General features: G+C 36.2%; 2 protein-coding genes across 2 annotated transcripts in view; one reads left to right on the forward strand and one right to left on the reverse strand.

Moving 5' to 3' along the window:
* Positions 1 to 10,748, reverse strand: part of LOC132787182 (fatty acyl-CoA reductase wat) — a 42,743-nt gene extending 31,995 nt beyond the window's left edge. Inside the window, exon 1 of the mRNA XM_060794101.1 lies at positions 10,255 to 10,748. The gene's annotated coding sequence lies outside the window, so the exon portion shown is untranslated. The remainder of the gene's footprint in view (positions 1 to 10,254) is intronic.
* LOC132787184 (uncharacterized) overlaps positions 1 to 14,942 on the forward strand; it is a 132,409-nt gene that overhangs the window by 112,664 nt on the left and 4,803 nt on the right. The gene's annotated exons all lie outside the window — the stretch shown is intronic.

Genomic DNA, 14,942 nt, shown 5'->3' on the forward strand with positions numbered 1-14,942 from the left:
TGCTTGTTGTTGTTGTTGTTGTTGCTGCTGCTGATCAAACACAAACATATAATTAAGCTGTCAGACCCTTTATTAGCTAAATAATAGTGCAAATTTGAAATATAGAATTAATTATTTGTAATTATTTTTAGACGACAGCCGTTGGCAACCGACAAGCTTTGAAATGTTATCACGTTTGGTGACGAAAAAATTTGAATTTGGGAGATTTCGAAATCTGGGACTGAGACTGGGTCGCGATTGGTAATCAAAGCACAGGAAGAAAACTCGCACACACGTCTCAACATCAACCAAATGCTGCGTAATGCATAACAATAAAGTATCGAATAAATACGTTATGTTATATATGGAAAGCCCCTCGATCAGAGCACGTTTGCGTTGCGGAACCGTTAAGAATGACCTAGGTACCGTATATCGAAGAAGAAGCAGCACTTTATGTTTGGAAAGTCTCAAAAAACGTATGTAGAAGGGCCTTAGATTTTAGTGGCAAGTTTTTGCTATGAGAGTTTTATGAGAACCTCACTCTGAAACCAACTACTAACAACAAGCAACAACCAACACACAAACACACACAGTGAGTGCAAACAACTTTTATTTTCACATGTATCTGTTAGATGCCACGTACAAATGTGTACGTGTGTTGTCGTGCGTTTTGATATTTTAAACAAATATTTAAAACAAATTACCAAAGCGCAAAAGAAGCACGCAAATGTGGAGAAGCAAAAGGAGGTAAAAACCGACAAAATAAAACTGACTGAATAAAAACTGACAGTTGTCCAAGCAACGCACAGTGGGTGCTGTCAGTAAACCAACGATAGTAGACAATCAAAGTTAGTTGTAAATGAAATACAGAGGCAATTATTAAAATAGAGCGAGAAGTGAAGCGAAAAATGTTATGAAAATGCTTAACGATCTGCAAAAGGAATGCAGCAAAGAATGCGAGAGGCGAATGGTTGAATAAAGAGTCGAAAAGTGAGAAAGAGAATGCAAGAAGAGCTATAAATAGAGAAGCGACAAAAGTAAACAGCAATTGCAGAAGAAAAAGAAGTACGACTAAAAGTGAATTGAAGCAAGAAGCAAAGAAAGCACTTCAGGAAATATTTCTGTACAGGTATTTTAATAAGACTAAAAAGAAACGAAAAGCGATCAAAGAACGTTGTAAGCAAAAAAAAACAAACAAACAAGAAAGCTGTAGCTTGAAAAATATGCTTGTTATTCGATTTTATTGATTTGCGGGGGGCGGAAGTGGGCGTGGCAAAAATTTTAAACAAACTTGATCTGCGTGTAAACATAACAAATGCTGTTGAAAATTATAGCTCTATCTCTTATAGTCTCTGAGATCCAGTGTTTCACACGGACAGACAGACAGACGTCAGACACACAGACACACAGACGGACAGACGGACATGGCTAGATCGACTCGGCTGTTGACCCTGATCAAGAATATATATACTTTATAGGGTCGGAGATACCTCCTTCTAGCTGTTACATACATTTGGGTAACGGGTATAAAGAGAATGCAAGAAGAGTCATAAATAGAAAGATCACAAATGTGAAGTACATTTAGAAAATAACTGAAACGAGTAGCTAGGAAAGCAGTTTCAACTATTTCTAGGATGAATTTAATGTGGAAATATTTGTGTACAAGAATTAAAAATTTGAATACAACTGAAAAGAAAAAGAAAGAATGCAAAAAGCGATAAGAGAGAAGAATTCAAGAAGAGCCTTAAATAGCCTCAGTTCAAATGTGAAACGAGAAGCTAAGAATGTTATTTTAGTTTCTTGTCTAGGCCTAATTTGATAAGGAAATATTTGTGTACAACTATAATACAATTTAATAAAACTATCAATAAAAGAGAAGCAAGCAAAACCATACACAAAAGGAAAGAAGAAATAATGCAAGAAGAGCCGCACAAATGTGGCTCAAGAAAAAGAGAAGTACTGAAGAAAGCAGTTTTATATAATTATAGACTCCAAATATGATTAAATTTATTCAAACTAGAAAGAAAGAAGCAAGAAGAAACTAGAAAAAGAAGCCACTAAAGCGGCAAAGAAAAGTAATATTCTAATAGAAGCAAATCAAGTTTTTAAAAACAGCGAAGTTATTTTTGAATAAACAAGTTCAGAAAAGGGAAGCTGTAGAAAATGAAAGTAATTTATTAATAAATAAACAATGAAATGAAAAGTTAATAAAGCGGTAACAAAAAGACAAGCAATTTCCTACTAAATAACGAATTAAAAAACAAACAAATCAAGTTGTGCAAAAAATAATTTCCTAATAAATAAATCGAGACTAAAGAGTTAAATGAAAACTGTCAATCGAGTGACAAATGTTCGATAGCAAAATCGATAAATCTTATTCCAGAAAAAAAGCCTATTTCATTGATTATAGACTTTTAATAGCTAATGAATTGGAATTGACAATAAACCCGCTAAAATGGCGTGGTAAACTTGTTAAACCCGTCAATTAGCTGGCCAAATAATGTTGACTATTTTGTTGGCTTTGACCCACTGTGACTGGTGGCATTGCTTTGATTTATTTACGAGCTGAAAGTTGGAAGCCACCATGGTGTTGGCTTTTAGTTAGTATCAGTGCTGCCACCAAATATATATATGCATAGAGAGGCTCCCAACACACATTCGTACTCGTAGTTGTTGTTGTTGTAGTTTTGAGTGTGGTCACTGTGGCTAATATGCGCACACACAGGCACGCACGCCTTGTGGCTTAGAAATTTGGGGAAAAGAAACAAAGTTGTGTGTACTTTTTTTGGACAGTCGTAGAAGGGGGGGAAGCGAAGGGGGAGCAGCGACTGTTGCGCATAAATTGTGCAAACAAAGCGAGCCGAATTGACCGAAATGGTTGTGGGCTAAACACGAATGTTAAATGTGCTACAAGGTACTTGCTTTTGGGTATCCATGAGATACAAATAAGCTGCGACCGAAGTGAGTGAACGCTTGCTAGATGCGTCTCATCAGCAGCAGCAGCAGAAGCAGGCTGTGGAACCTGTCGCCTGCCACTTAAGTGACCAGCCTGCCAATCTGTCCGTCTGTTCGTCTGTCCGTCTGCCCGTCTGTCTGTTCGTCTGCCTGTCTGTCTGTCCGTCTGCCCGTTTGTCTGTCCGTCTGCCTGTCTGTCTATCAGTCAGTTGGCTTGTCGGCTTTTGGCCACATACAAATATTATGTCAAACCAGTTTCAAAGTACGTGTTGTTGTTGCCGCTGCCCGCTGCTGCAATTGATTTGAAACTCTAAAAATTGCCATGGCGTAAAATTTTTGTTTGGTCTCGCGGTATTTATTGTGGTGCAACCAACATGATCTAACCAGCAACAGCAGCAGGTGAAGTCATGTTTACCCTCCTCTCCTTGCTCTTATTATATGCAATCACATTGCCAGTTTTGCTGCGTTCGTAACAAATCCGAAATAGGAAGACGGTTTTTTTTTGCTATTTTCTTTTTTCTGTTTTCCGGAAGTTTACCCGAAAAACCGGCTGTGCAAAAAAACACTCTGTTACAGTTTATACAATATACTTGTATTAAATTTCCATTATTTAAAAGATTTCATGTATCGATACAAAACGAAGGAAAAAAAATAAAAGCGTGTGACAAAAAACAGATATGCAAACTGCATAAATGCTTCCTGAATCGAATTTAATTGTATTTGGTATGTCCATATGTGGAAGTCTGTGTGGAAGTCTCTCTGCAACTGCATCCGTATCTGTAATCTATATATACATATATATATACAATATCTGTAACTGTATCAGACGAGTTGTCCATCCATCTGTCAGACATGTCTGGTGTTTTGCATACTCCGCTCAACTCAACTTCACTTCATGATACACGTTGGGATGCAAAGCGACGTTGCGGCTTTCAGGTTTAATTGGCTGCGGAAATATTCCGTGTGATTACTTAATGAGACCCAGCTCGTGTTTATTACGCGATGGTTCAGCGCGGTTCTCAACTAAAGTGCACAAAAGTTAAAAGGTTAACAAATTAAGCACGCAACATCAACAACAACAACTACTCTATCAGCCTACATTTATAGCACAACAACAACAACAACAAAAAACGACAAAAAAACAATATATAGATAGAAGGGGGCGTGTTCATGTAGTTTATTATTCAATTATGCATTCATTAAGGTACATAATTATTAATTTAATTAAAGGTAACAACATTACTCGATTCGGTTTCCCTATTACTCATACTCCAACTGCAATCTCATCGCATTTTGTATCTGATGAACACAAAAGCATGTCTTTAATTAGCTACCTAAGGGCTACATACAAAAATTGTATCTACAACGTTTTAGTGTTTAACCATTTGACCTTAAACTGAAATGATGAATCACAGTTTAGCATACTTTAAAATGGTTCATTGGATTTATCAATTTCAAAGTGATTCACAAGAGGAAAAAGAAAAAACAATTTATAAAACTAGGAAACGTGGAAATTAAATGGAAAACTTAAGCTAGCAAAATAAAAATAATTGTTGTACCTTTTTAGGAAATGAGAATAGGAAGTAATGCTCGTATTATTTTTTTATTAGGCAGAATCTAATGCTCGACTGACCTTAATCTACAATAGAGTATAGCTCAATATTCCTAATACTAATTAGTATTCGCTAAACGCTATTAAAATAGATAAGGAAGGGAAGTAAAACAATGTGGTTAAAGACATCTACTTGCTTTGCTTGAAAATATGGTATATTTTGTATATTTTAGTATTCGTGTAGTATATTATTTGGTATATTTTCGTATTGTTTTACTTTTAGAAAAAATACTAGTCTTTATACAAATTTGAGTTGTAGAAATAGGAAGTAAAGCTCGTTAACTTTATTTAATATTAGGGTTAATTGAATGCTCGGCAGACCTTAATCTACAATAGAGCATAGCTCAATATTCCTAATACTAATTAGTATTCGCTAAACACTATTAAAATAGATAAGGAAGGGAAGTAAAACAATGTGCCTAAAAACATCTACTTGCGTCGGCTGACAATCTGGTATATTTTGTATCAATATACCAAAAAATGCCTTCGGTAGACTTTAGTATGTATGCGGTATATTAATTGGTATATTTTCAGTATAATTACGCTAAAATCATGCAGATTAAATAATAGTCTCTATACAGATTTGAGTTGTACCTTTAAGAATACAGAAATAGGAAGTAAAGCTCGTCAACTTTATTTAATATTAGGCCTAATTAAATGTTCGACAGACCTTAATCTATAATAGAGCATAGCGCTTTATTCTAATTATAATTAGTATTCATTTAGTGCTCTTAAAGTACAGGAAAAAACAGGGAAGTAAAACTTTACAAAAATAAGTTAAGATAATTTGAGACAACGTTACACTGTAAATAGAGCTCACTAAAAATCAATTATTAGAAGTATCTGATATTAATAAACAATAATTCTTTTTTATTTGGATTATTTGGATTATTTATTATGTTTCTTTTGAAATCTGTATTTAAATTATTTTCTATAATCATATAGAGACAGTGTCTCCTTACAAATCATAATTTGGATTATTGATTGTTATTTGCTAAAAATCAAATTAGATACAATTTTTCCTCTCAAATCATTATTTGAACTCTAAGTAAACCAATTCATGTTAAAATACAAGGAGACAATATAAATACTACAATTAAAGAGACAAAGTAAAAGTAAATAAAACTAAGCAAAACCGGCAATCGTTTGAAAACTTTGCCAGCCAAGCGACACAAATAACACCCTGAAATTGACATTTGGACAGCTGAGAGAAAGGCAAGCAGGAACTGTGGAAATTTGTAGAGAAGCCAGTTTACAAGCTAAAGCAGAAGCCGCGACCCACAATCAGCGGATTCGAAATTATTTAGCCAACTACTTGCATATCGCATTACCTTGAAGCGAAATGAAATGAATCTCTCAATTAGGTGTAAACTGTTGCTATCATTGTGCATTGTTTTGTGATGTAAATAAGATGCGATTAGTTAAGCTTTAATTTGCTGTTTAGATACCTTAAAAGGCATATTTAATTTCCACAAAATAAACTATATGATTGTCACTACCCCTTTCTAAAAGAAATACACAACATCGAATTAGTTTTCAATATAACTTTTATATTCAATACTTCTTGAATGTTTAGTCAAATGAAGTTCAGATTAAGTGTGACCATACAACAAAGTGAAGGATTTTTAATGCTAAATACGGTCACGTTTAATTATGTCGGTAATCTGGGCACACTTACAACATAAACAAACGAAAACTGTTTTGATCTTGCAGAAGATGAAATCAATTCTTTGGCTCACCTTGAGACTCAAGTCTCAGACATCTTTTAATGGCTGAAAAGACTCCTTAACTGCCATGTCGATGGATGGATGAGTACACGCATCTTAAAGCACATAACCTTTTTGAGGGGTAAGTACAACGCGTTATCTAACGTTTGATGACCTGTAAATCTCGGTTTTATGTTCACGTTTTAGTCAAGGTTTCAGTGGCATCTTAGTCGTCGGGCATGTGGTAATGACCTAATTGCTTATGCTGGCCAAAATGTTTATGGGCAGATGCATAATTAAGAAGCCGTTATAGAGCCAGATTAAGTGCTCATAGTTTTCGGCCAGATAAATGTGTGTGCGACACAATTGAGTTGAAGGGAAAACAGAAACCGAAACCGAAATGAAAATGAAATTTAACGCATTTAACCTTTTGAGGCATAAATAATTAAATTGGCCAACAAGTGGCCACAATGATAGCTGGCAAATTTGTGGCTGCCAATGTCGCACTTCTCTCTCTCAGTCTCTGAGATTCAATTGCTCTTTTCTTCAGCTCATTCAAGTGCATGATGCATGAGGCACAGTCTCAAGGTATTCAGGTGCATTTATTGCAATTAAACACTTGTTAATGCCAAATGCTGTTGGCCACAAGCAGCAACATCTGAAAAGAAGCCAGCTGAATAGAAGCTAGTTTCGAATGTGTGTGTGTGTGTGTTCGACAAATCGCTTAGAATTTCAATGGCGACCAGCAGCAAGCATCGGCAGAGACCCCAAATAAAAGCCATGCGCTGACCTTGTCAATAGTTGCAACTGCTTCAACTGCAGCTACTTGCCACCGTTGTTGCCGTTGTTGTGGTTCAAGTGGTTTTCCTTGTGTTTGATTTTTCAATTTTTGCGAACAGAAAAGCTGGTCCACACAACACACAACAGCAGTCAGGCTGCAATTCAGCTATATAATTAAAGTGCCAAGAGAGTGTGTAGAGTGTAAGAGCAAGCAAGATACAAATGTATCTTGTAGGTCGTGTGCAAATCGGCAAATCGCCAAACCAAAAAACCAAATGCTTTTGTGTTGTGTGCTGTTGCTGTTGATTTAAACGTTAGCGCAATATTCGTACATTTATCGATTACAAATCAATTTCATACAATTGCGCATCTCACGTAGCGACCTCGACTTGAGTTTTGTTGCCACAGCGCACAAGCATTTTGGGGTCGTGCTTGCCCGTCTCAGAGCAAAGCAGAGAGTGGAGAGTGAAGGGTAGAGAGAGGGTGGAGGTGCTTGCCAACTGTGTGCAACGCATTGCTGCCGGATTACACGATTAACGCCACTTGCATACAAATTGGCGCATTTCATTGCACGTGTATGTGTGTCTGTGTATATTTGTTACCTGCGCTATCCGTAAGATACAGAAACACGCCTGCACTCGTTAGCGACTTGCCTGGCTGCCTGCTCGGCTGTCTGCTTGCCTTGCATACCTTCTCAATCCGTATCCGTATCTGTAGCTATTTTGCTATATATCCGTATCTCCAGACTCGAGACTGGGAGACTCTCGCCATTTGGTTTCCTTTTGGACGCCGCTTGCAAATTGCATAAACAACGAAGCAAACGAAATGAAAACTGTGCGCAAGGTGCGAAATATAAATTACACCTCGATAAAAGCGCAAATGCAAATGCAGCTCAACATGCGACAATGCCAATGCCAACTCTTTACATGCATTCACATATATATACGTATATATCTTTATATATAGTATGTGCTTAGCGAATTTCACTGTCAGCCGCAGCTTCCTGCAATCCTCCTCCTCTTAGAAGCTGACATCGCTGGACGTGAACTCCATCGCAGAAGGAGACAGAGATGGAGATGGAGTTTTGGAGTAGTCCGTATCTTGACGTGACGACAGCATAAGTAAGCAGCGCATTCGCGGGATTTGTCAAATATTTGCGCTACGCTGCGCTCATTCATAAAACCTTAGCCCAAAAGCCTTGGCTTCAACCTCAACCTCCTCCATCTCCTCCCATCAATATCTCTCACTCGCTCTCTTGCAGTTTTTACGCCTTTTCGCAAGGAAAAACAAACTTTTCAGACACTGTGCAAAGTTCGGCAAGTTTAATGCTGTTTGACTTTGATTCAATATTTGCATCGATTAAGTTTTTCAAGTTTTCGTACTTGGCTTCAAAAAATCTATCGCCGCCACTTGAAGCAAGAGCAACACAAACTATCAGCGTGACAGCGAAAAAATATGAGAAATATATATTTCTCAATACAGAGCTCAAGGCAATGGTAGCATAAATTTTTAAAAAGAATGCAGTTTATTGCTTTTTTTTTAATCTATTTAAATATATCGGTCATTAGTGCGCAAATTCTATAGCAGTGCAGTTGCACAACATGGCGTATGATTAACTTGCCTGTCAAGCCAAAAACAATGCCTACACTTATTTGCTTTTTTTTTGGCTGTTCACTCGTTTAAAAGTTTGTTGCAAAACTTTCGGGGTAAAAATTAATTTCTGTTGATGTCTTGCATTGATATAAGTTTTGGCTTTGCGAAACTTACAATCTGTAATGAACATCGCTACTCTCTCTCTCTATATATCTCTCTCTCTTTCTCGCATTTTATTAATAAAGCGTTAAGTGTCTCTCAACTGAAACTGAAACTGGCACGTGCTTAAAGCACTTGGCTTTAAGCCATTTATACTCTCAACTTGACACACCTTTCATTATTATATTTTTCGTATGCTGATTGAATGTAAACATTGTTATATTTCTTGTATTTTTTTTCTGCCTAAGCTTTTGACAACCCGAGTGTAAAAGGATGGAGCTTTACAGAGCTAGAATAAGCAGCTTTGATTAACGTTAATTATCGATATTTACAATTGTACTTCTTCAGTTTTTCTAAAACACATTTGAGATTCCAATGAAATTTCTCACAACAATGCTAGTTATGTTTTTATACCCTCACCCATAGGGTAGAAGGGTATTATAACTTTGTGTCTTTAATACAGGTCTTTGTTGATTTGGCTGATAATCTGATATATTTTGCACTCTATGGTATATTTTGATTGTAGTACTATGTAAATACACCATATATAATGTTTGGTATATTTTTAGTATTTTGTGGTATATTATTTTGGTATATTTTTACATTAATACCGCACTATAACTATAGTTTTTATCATTCCTGACTTTTGGTTGCCTTGGCTGACAATTCGGCATATTTTGCACTCTATGGTATATTTTGAATATATATCGTATATCAATATACCAAATATATTTGACTAACAGTCTGGTATATTTTGAACTCTATGGTATATTTTGAATGTAGTCCTATATCAATTTACCAAATAAAGTCTTTGGTATATTTTTAGTATTTTTGTGGTATATTATTTTGGTATATTTTTACATTAATACCGCACTATAACTATAGTTTTTATCAATTCAGATTTATTCCTACACTTTGTTGCTTTGGCTGATAATTTGGTAGATTTTTCACTGTATGGTATATTTTTAATGTATCAATATACCAAATATATTTGTCTGACAATCTGTTTTATTTCGTGATATATTGTTTATTTTGATTCTACTATAAAACAAAAGTATTTTTTAATATATTTGTAGTATATTTGTGGTATATAAATTGACATATTTTAATATTAACACCGCACTGTTTTGCTTTTATTCAAAATGAGTAGCAAATATCTTACAGTCGAGCACACTCGACTGTAGTTTTCTTTCTTGTTTTTACCTAAGCTTTTGACATCCCAATCGCAAAAGGATTGCAGTGTTTTACAGAGTTAGAACCCAAGCAAATAAGCATCTTTGATTAACATTAATTATCGATCTTTACAATTGTACTTCTTCATTTTATCTAATGCTCAAAGAAACACACTTGAAATTTCAAAGAAATCTCTCACATCAGCGCTATTTATGTTGTTTTATCTTTCTTTTTTTATGAATCATAAAGGTATTGGAAATGTAAGCTGGGTAAAACACACAAGCTTGGCTTACTCACGTATAACAAAAACTGTAGCTCGTTGTCGGCTGTCGGTTGCACAGTAGGTTTTGATCTGGCCAATTTAATTATATTGTTTACAAAATTTTTTGCCGATCAAGTGCTGTCGATTAGCCGCGTTTGAATCGGGAGTTGGAGCTGAAGTTGGAGTTGGAGCTGAAGTGCACTGCTCATGTATCCCAAATAGTATTCGCTGCAATTGGCTGCGCACTTTCGAAAGTTTTTCCACGTTTTTCACGCAGCGCGCGCTTCGAGTGTTGTCCGTGTGTTGCACAACAATCAGCTGCGAAACTTACTACAAATCGGAAAAATTGGTAAAAGCCAAAAGCAACTTGGAATGTTTTTTTCGCGCCAAACCGAACGAACCGGGCTTTTGGGTAATTAATATATTTATGGGGTACCAAGTGTGTTTGCAGCTAATTATTATATATAGTGTAGTGTATCGTGTGTGTACGCGTTCCAGAACCGCGTTGCCTGGCAGACGAAAACAGACTCAGCTCGAGTGCGGCTTGCAAAAACGACAACACCTGACAGCGGCCCAAAGCGGCCTGACCGCGGCTCAGCAGCTGCCGTCGCCGTCGACGCTGCTGCTGCGGCTCTGAAGTCCGTCGCAGTCGCTGCCTCAGTTGACGTCGCTGCTGCGGTCGCTGCGCTTGTCTATGAAATAGGCGACGTAGGCGGCATAAGCCAAGCTTATAAAGCGGTCGCAGTTGGCGTCGCTGCTGACGTCAGCTGAGCTGTCAACGCCAGGCGTTGCTGTTACAACAACAACGACAAGCAGCCAAATTGAGTGGCGTTGTCAATAAGCAACAGCAACAGCAGCGGCAGCGGCAGCAAACGAAACTGTTAATTAATTACCTCAGCTAAAGTGCGACTGTTATACGGCACTTGACCAGCGCTTGATAGCCGCTGACCAAAGTGTAAAAAAGTCATCAAAAGTCAAGTCAAAATAAAGGACAAATAGCAGAAAGGTAGAAAAGAAAATAAACAAAGATTTTGTTCAACACTTTTTCAACTTTAACAATACAAATTTCAAGTTGAAATGCTAAAGAAGTTGATTTTAAAGAAAGCACTCATTTTAGCAGGGCTTTATAAAAATATATAGGCTCAACTTAAGTAATATATGTTTAGAATTAAAATTCAAGAAGTTTATAAATCTTAAAATACTTTCAACCATAATAAAAGAAAAACTGTGCGGTATTTATTTTAAAATATACCAAATGAATATACCACAAAATACTAAAAATATACAAAAGGCTATATTTTATATATCGATATAGTATTGTATTCAAAATATACCATAAAGTGAAAATATACCAGATTGTCAGTCAAATATATTTGGTATATTGATATATTACTACATTTAAAATATATATATAGAGAGAGTAAAAATATACCATATTTGATATATTGATATATTACTACATTTAAAATATACCATAGAGAGCAAAAATATACCATATATATATAACTACTTTTAAAATATACCATACAGAGTAAAAATACACCATATTTGATACATTGATATACAATAAATACATTTAAAATATACCATAGAGAGTAAAAATATACCATAGTATCAGTCAAATATATTTGGTATATTGATATAGTACTACACTCACAATTTACCATATAGTGTAAAATATACCAGATTGTCAGCCAAAGCTAATAAGACCAGTAATAAGTAAGGAATCATCAAAAGTATAGTTATTTATATTTATTTTGGTGTTATCTAAATAAAATGAAAGTAATTGCTTAGAACTTCTTTAACTTCAACATTGAGAAAAAATTAAATTTAGCAACTATTTAGTATAAAGGCAACTCAAATAAAGCAACTCTAGCAATTAAATCTATGTTTAGATGTATAATTAAGCAACTCTTTAAAAAATATAGCGCAAACTAAGAAAAAGAATAAAAAAAACCCCTGCCATGGAATCTATTTTTAGATTTATATTAATTGCTGGCAGTAAAAATACTTTGAATAATAAATAAATACATTACATCTATAAAGTCCATATAAGAGAAAATTGTAAAATCAATTGTGACTAGCACAACAAAATTTAAGCGTGATCTGCCAGTAATAAATATAAGTAATATATATAGCTATTATATACAACGTAATCAATTCCGTCAGTCCGTCCGTCTGTCTGTCCCTTCGTTTAGACACGCTTATCTCCGAAGTGAAAACAGTTAGAGCTGCCAATTTTGCTGTCAATGTTCTTACTAAGTACAACTTAGATTATGTTTGTTTTACAATTTAACTGTGGCCATTAACACCTTAGTAAATCGATTTTAACATTGTAAGGTTGGACTATAAAAATGTTTAACGAGTTACTTAAAGTTGCGTTGTCTCGCTTGTTGCTTCACAGTCTTTAAGTCAATTACAGATTAAAAGTAATTGCAGACAGCCTCAGCGAGTTCGATTGCAATTGAATCATCAGTTCGATGTCGAGTTCGAGTTGCCGTCCAGAGAATATGGCCACACATCCGTCAGCAAACTGGATGCTACTTTGTATGCCTTGCATTGTGCGAAACCGAAACGTCGTCGTTTGGCGTTGTTCGCTCATAAATTTAGCAGGTTTCTTGTTGTTTCGCTACTTTTTTTGCTGTTTGGTTGTGTTGTGTGTAATTTTCCTTTATTTTCTTTCCACTGCGATTGCGATGCGATGCGTTGCGAATCGCTTTTTTTTTTGTGTATGTCTGTGTGTTGCTAGAGAGACACGAATATTCTCCAGGGGGGGGTTCTACAACAGACATTGATTCTGAGTACACTCACTCTTAAAGCCTTAATCGCGTCGCTGCAATCAATCACGTAATTGCCAGCGTGTTTGTTACGCCGTTTGCATCTGTATCTTGTCATTGTATCTTTTCACACACAACAAAAGCGCACAAATCTATTAACTGAGATACACATGTATTGTACTCGTATGTATGAGACGCTCTCTGAAATAAATGACAAACAAAAGACGCATTAATTAAATTTTGTATATATTCTTGTTGTTGTCAATGTCTCCGGTCATTGTTGTTGTATTTTAATGATGCCTTTATATCGAATTATTCGCTTATATCAATTCTGCATGTGCCACGTGCAGTACCACATTGAACTGCTTAGCTACTTGCCACACACACACAAACAGGCACACACACACTCGCATTTCACAATTGGTTGTAACATTAAATTGTAACACATTACTCATACGTCATGTGGTCGCTAGCTGGAGACTTGAACCTCAAGTGATGCGTAACTAATTGCCATTGTTTTACGCATCAACTTAAGATCGAAGACGTCAGCTTTGTGAGGGACGAAAAGGAGGGAAGAGAGAGAGGCAGAGAGATGAATGGGAATGAAGAATGAGAGAATTATGTTTACATCTTCAATCTAGAACATTTTAAAAAAGAACAAATAAAGATTTATACTTATTGCTTTATTAAATTAGTTAAAAGGAATAGTAATAACAAATCAAGATTTATACTTATTGCTTTATTAAATTAGTTAAGCGGAAGCGCCTCTGTTATTTGAATTCAATTAAGTATACATCTTTCATCAAGAAACTGTTATATTCCCTGCCTGACAGTGATAAATTAAAATCAAAACACAATTAGGAAATACCTGAGATCGATAATACGCATTCTGAAGTGGAGCAACGTTGTCCCTCTTGCATATAACTAGCTTCATTTTTGACGCACAGTGCCACCCAAATTGCCAAGATGTTGATAGACGTAGACGGGGCGACTATTATCAGCAATTATGATGAATAATGTTAAGTATTGGTTTCGACAAGTCATCATGCCTTTGGAATACCAAGTTCGGCGCAAAAGTAAATAAACAAACAAACGAGCTAAGAGGCAGACAGACGGAGATAGAAATCAGACAGAAAGATAGACAAGCAGACAGAGTAACATATAAAAAGTCAAAGTCTGAATTAGCAACATTTCGGTGAGTTACTCGACGTCGTCGTAGTTGAAGTTCTCGTAATTGCCATTGCGGATTTTGTACGCAAATACGCAAAGAGACAGAGACACTAGACAGAATACACGGATACAGATGCAAGATACGAATATAGATACAGATAGTGAGATACATTTAGCTACGATGGAGTGTGTGTGTGTAGTCTGCTTGTCACTGCATAATTATCACCGGCTCTTAACGATGCCAGAGGATGAGAATGAGGATGAGGATGAGGGGTCAATACAGCGTAGAACGCATTGGCGTGATTTAACATCGACGCCTGTGTCAAGCTGGCTGATTTATTTTATGACTCAACACATGAGCCGTATGGCGTACGACTTTAATTCCCTCCATATAAAAATACCTGTCATGATAGAATGGCAAAAATTACCAACACTTGGCCACATTCTACAGCTGTGTGTGTGTACATACCGAAAAATCCATTGAAATTCAGAGCGAGAGTTCAGCATTGGCCACAGCTACAAATCGCGCGCAAACAACTCGACTACATTTCGCATCGCATCGCATCGCATTGAATCGCATCGCATCGCGTTGCCATCTTTCACTAGGGGCTCAGAGAGAGAGAGACCCGGAGCTAAGCTTAGTCGATATGCCTTCCTGGCCAAAAGGGAGCGGAACACAAGCAGCGAACCAATAAAGTCCCAAATGCGATTTTTCTAAATGCATTCGAGTGTTTTATTTATTGAACTGCTTGCGTGTGTGTGTTTGAGTGTAGGAC

This window comes from Drosophila nasuta, chromosome 2R (genome assembly GCF_023558535.2).
Source record: "Drosophila nasuta strain 15112-1781.00 chromosome 2R, ASM2355853v1, whole genome shotgun sequence".
Lineage (NCBI taxonomy): Eukaryota > Metazoa > Arthropoda > Insecta > Diptera > Drosophilidae > Drosophila > Drosophila nasuta.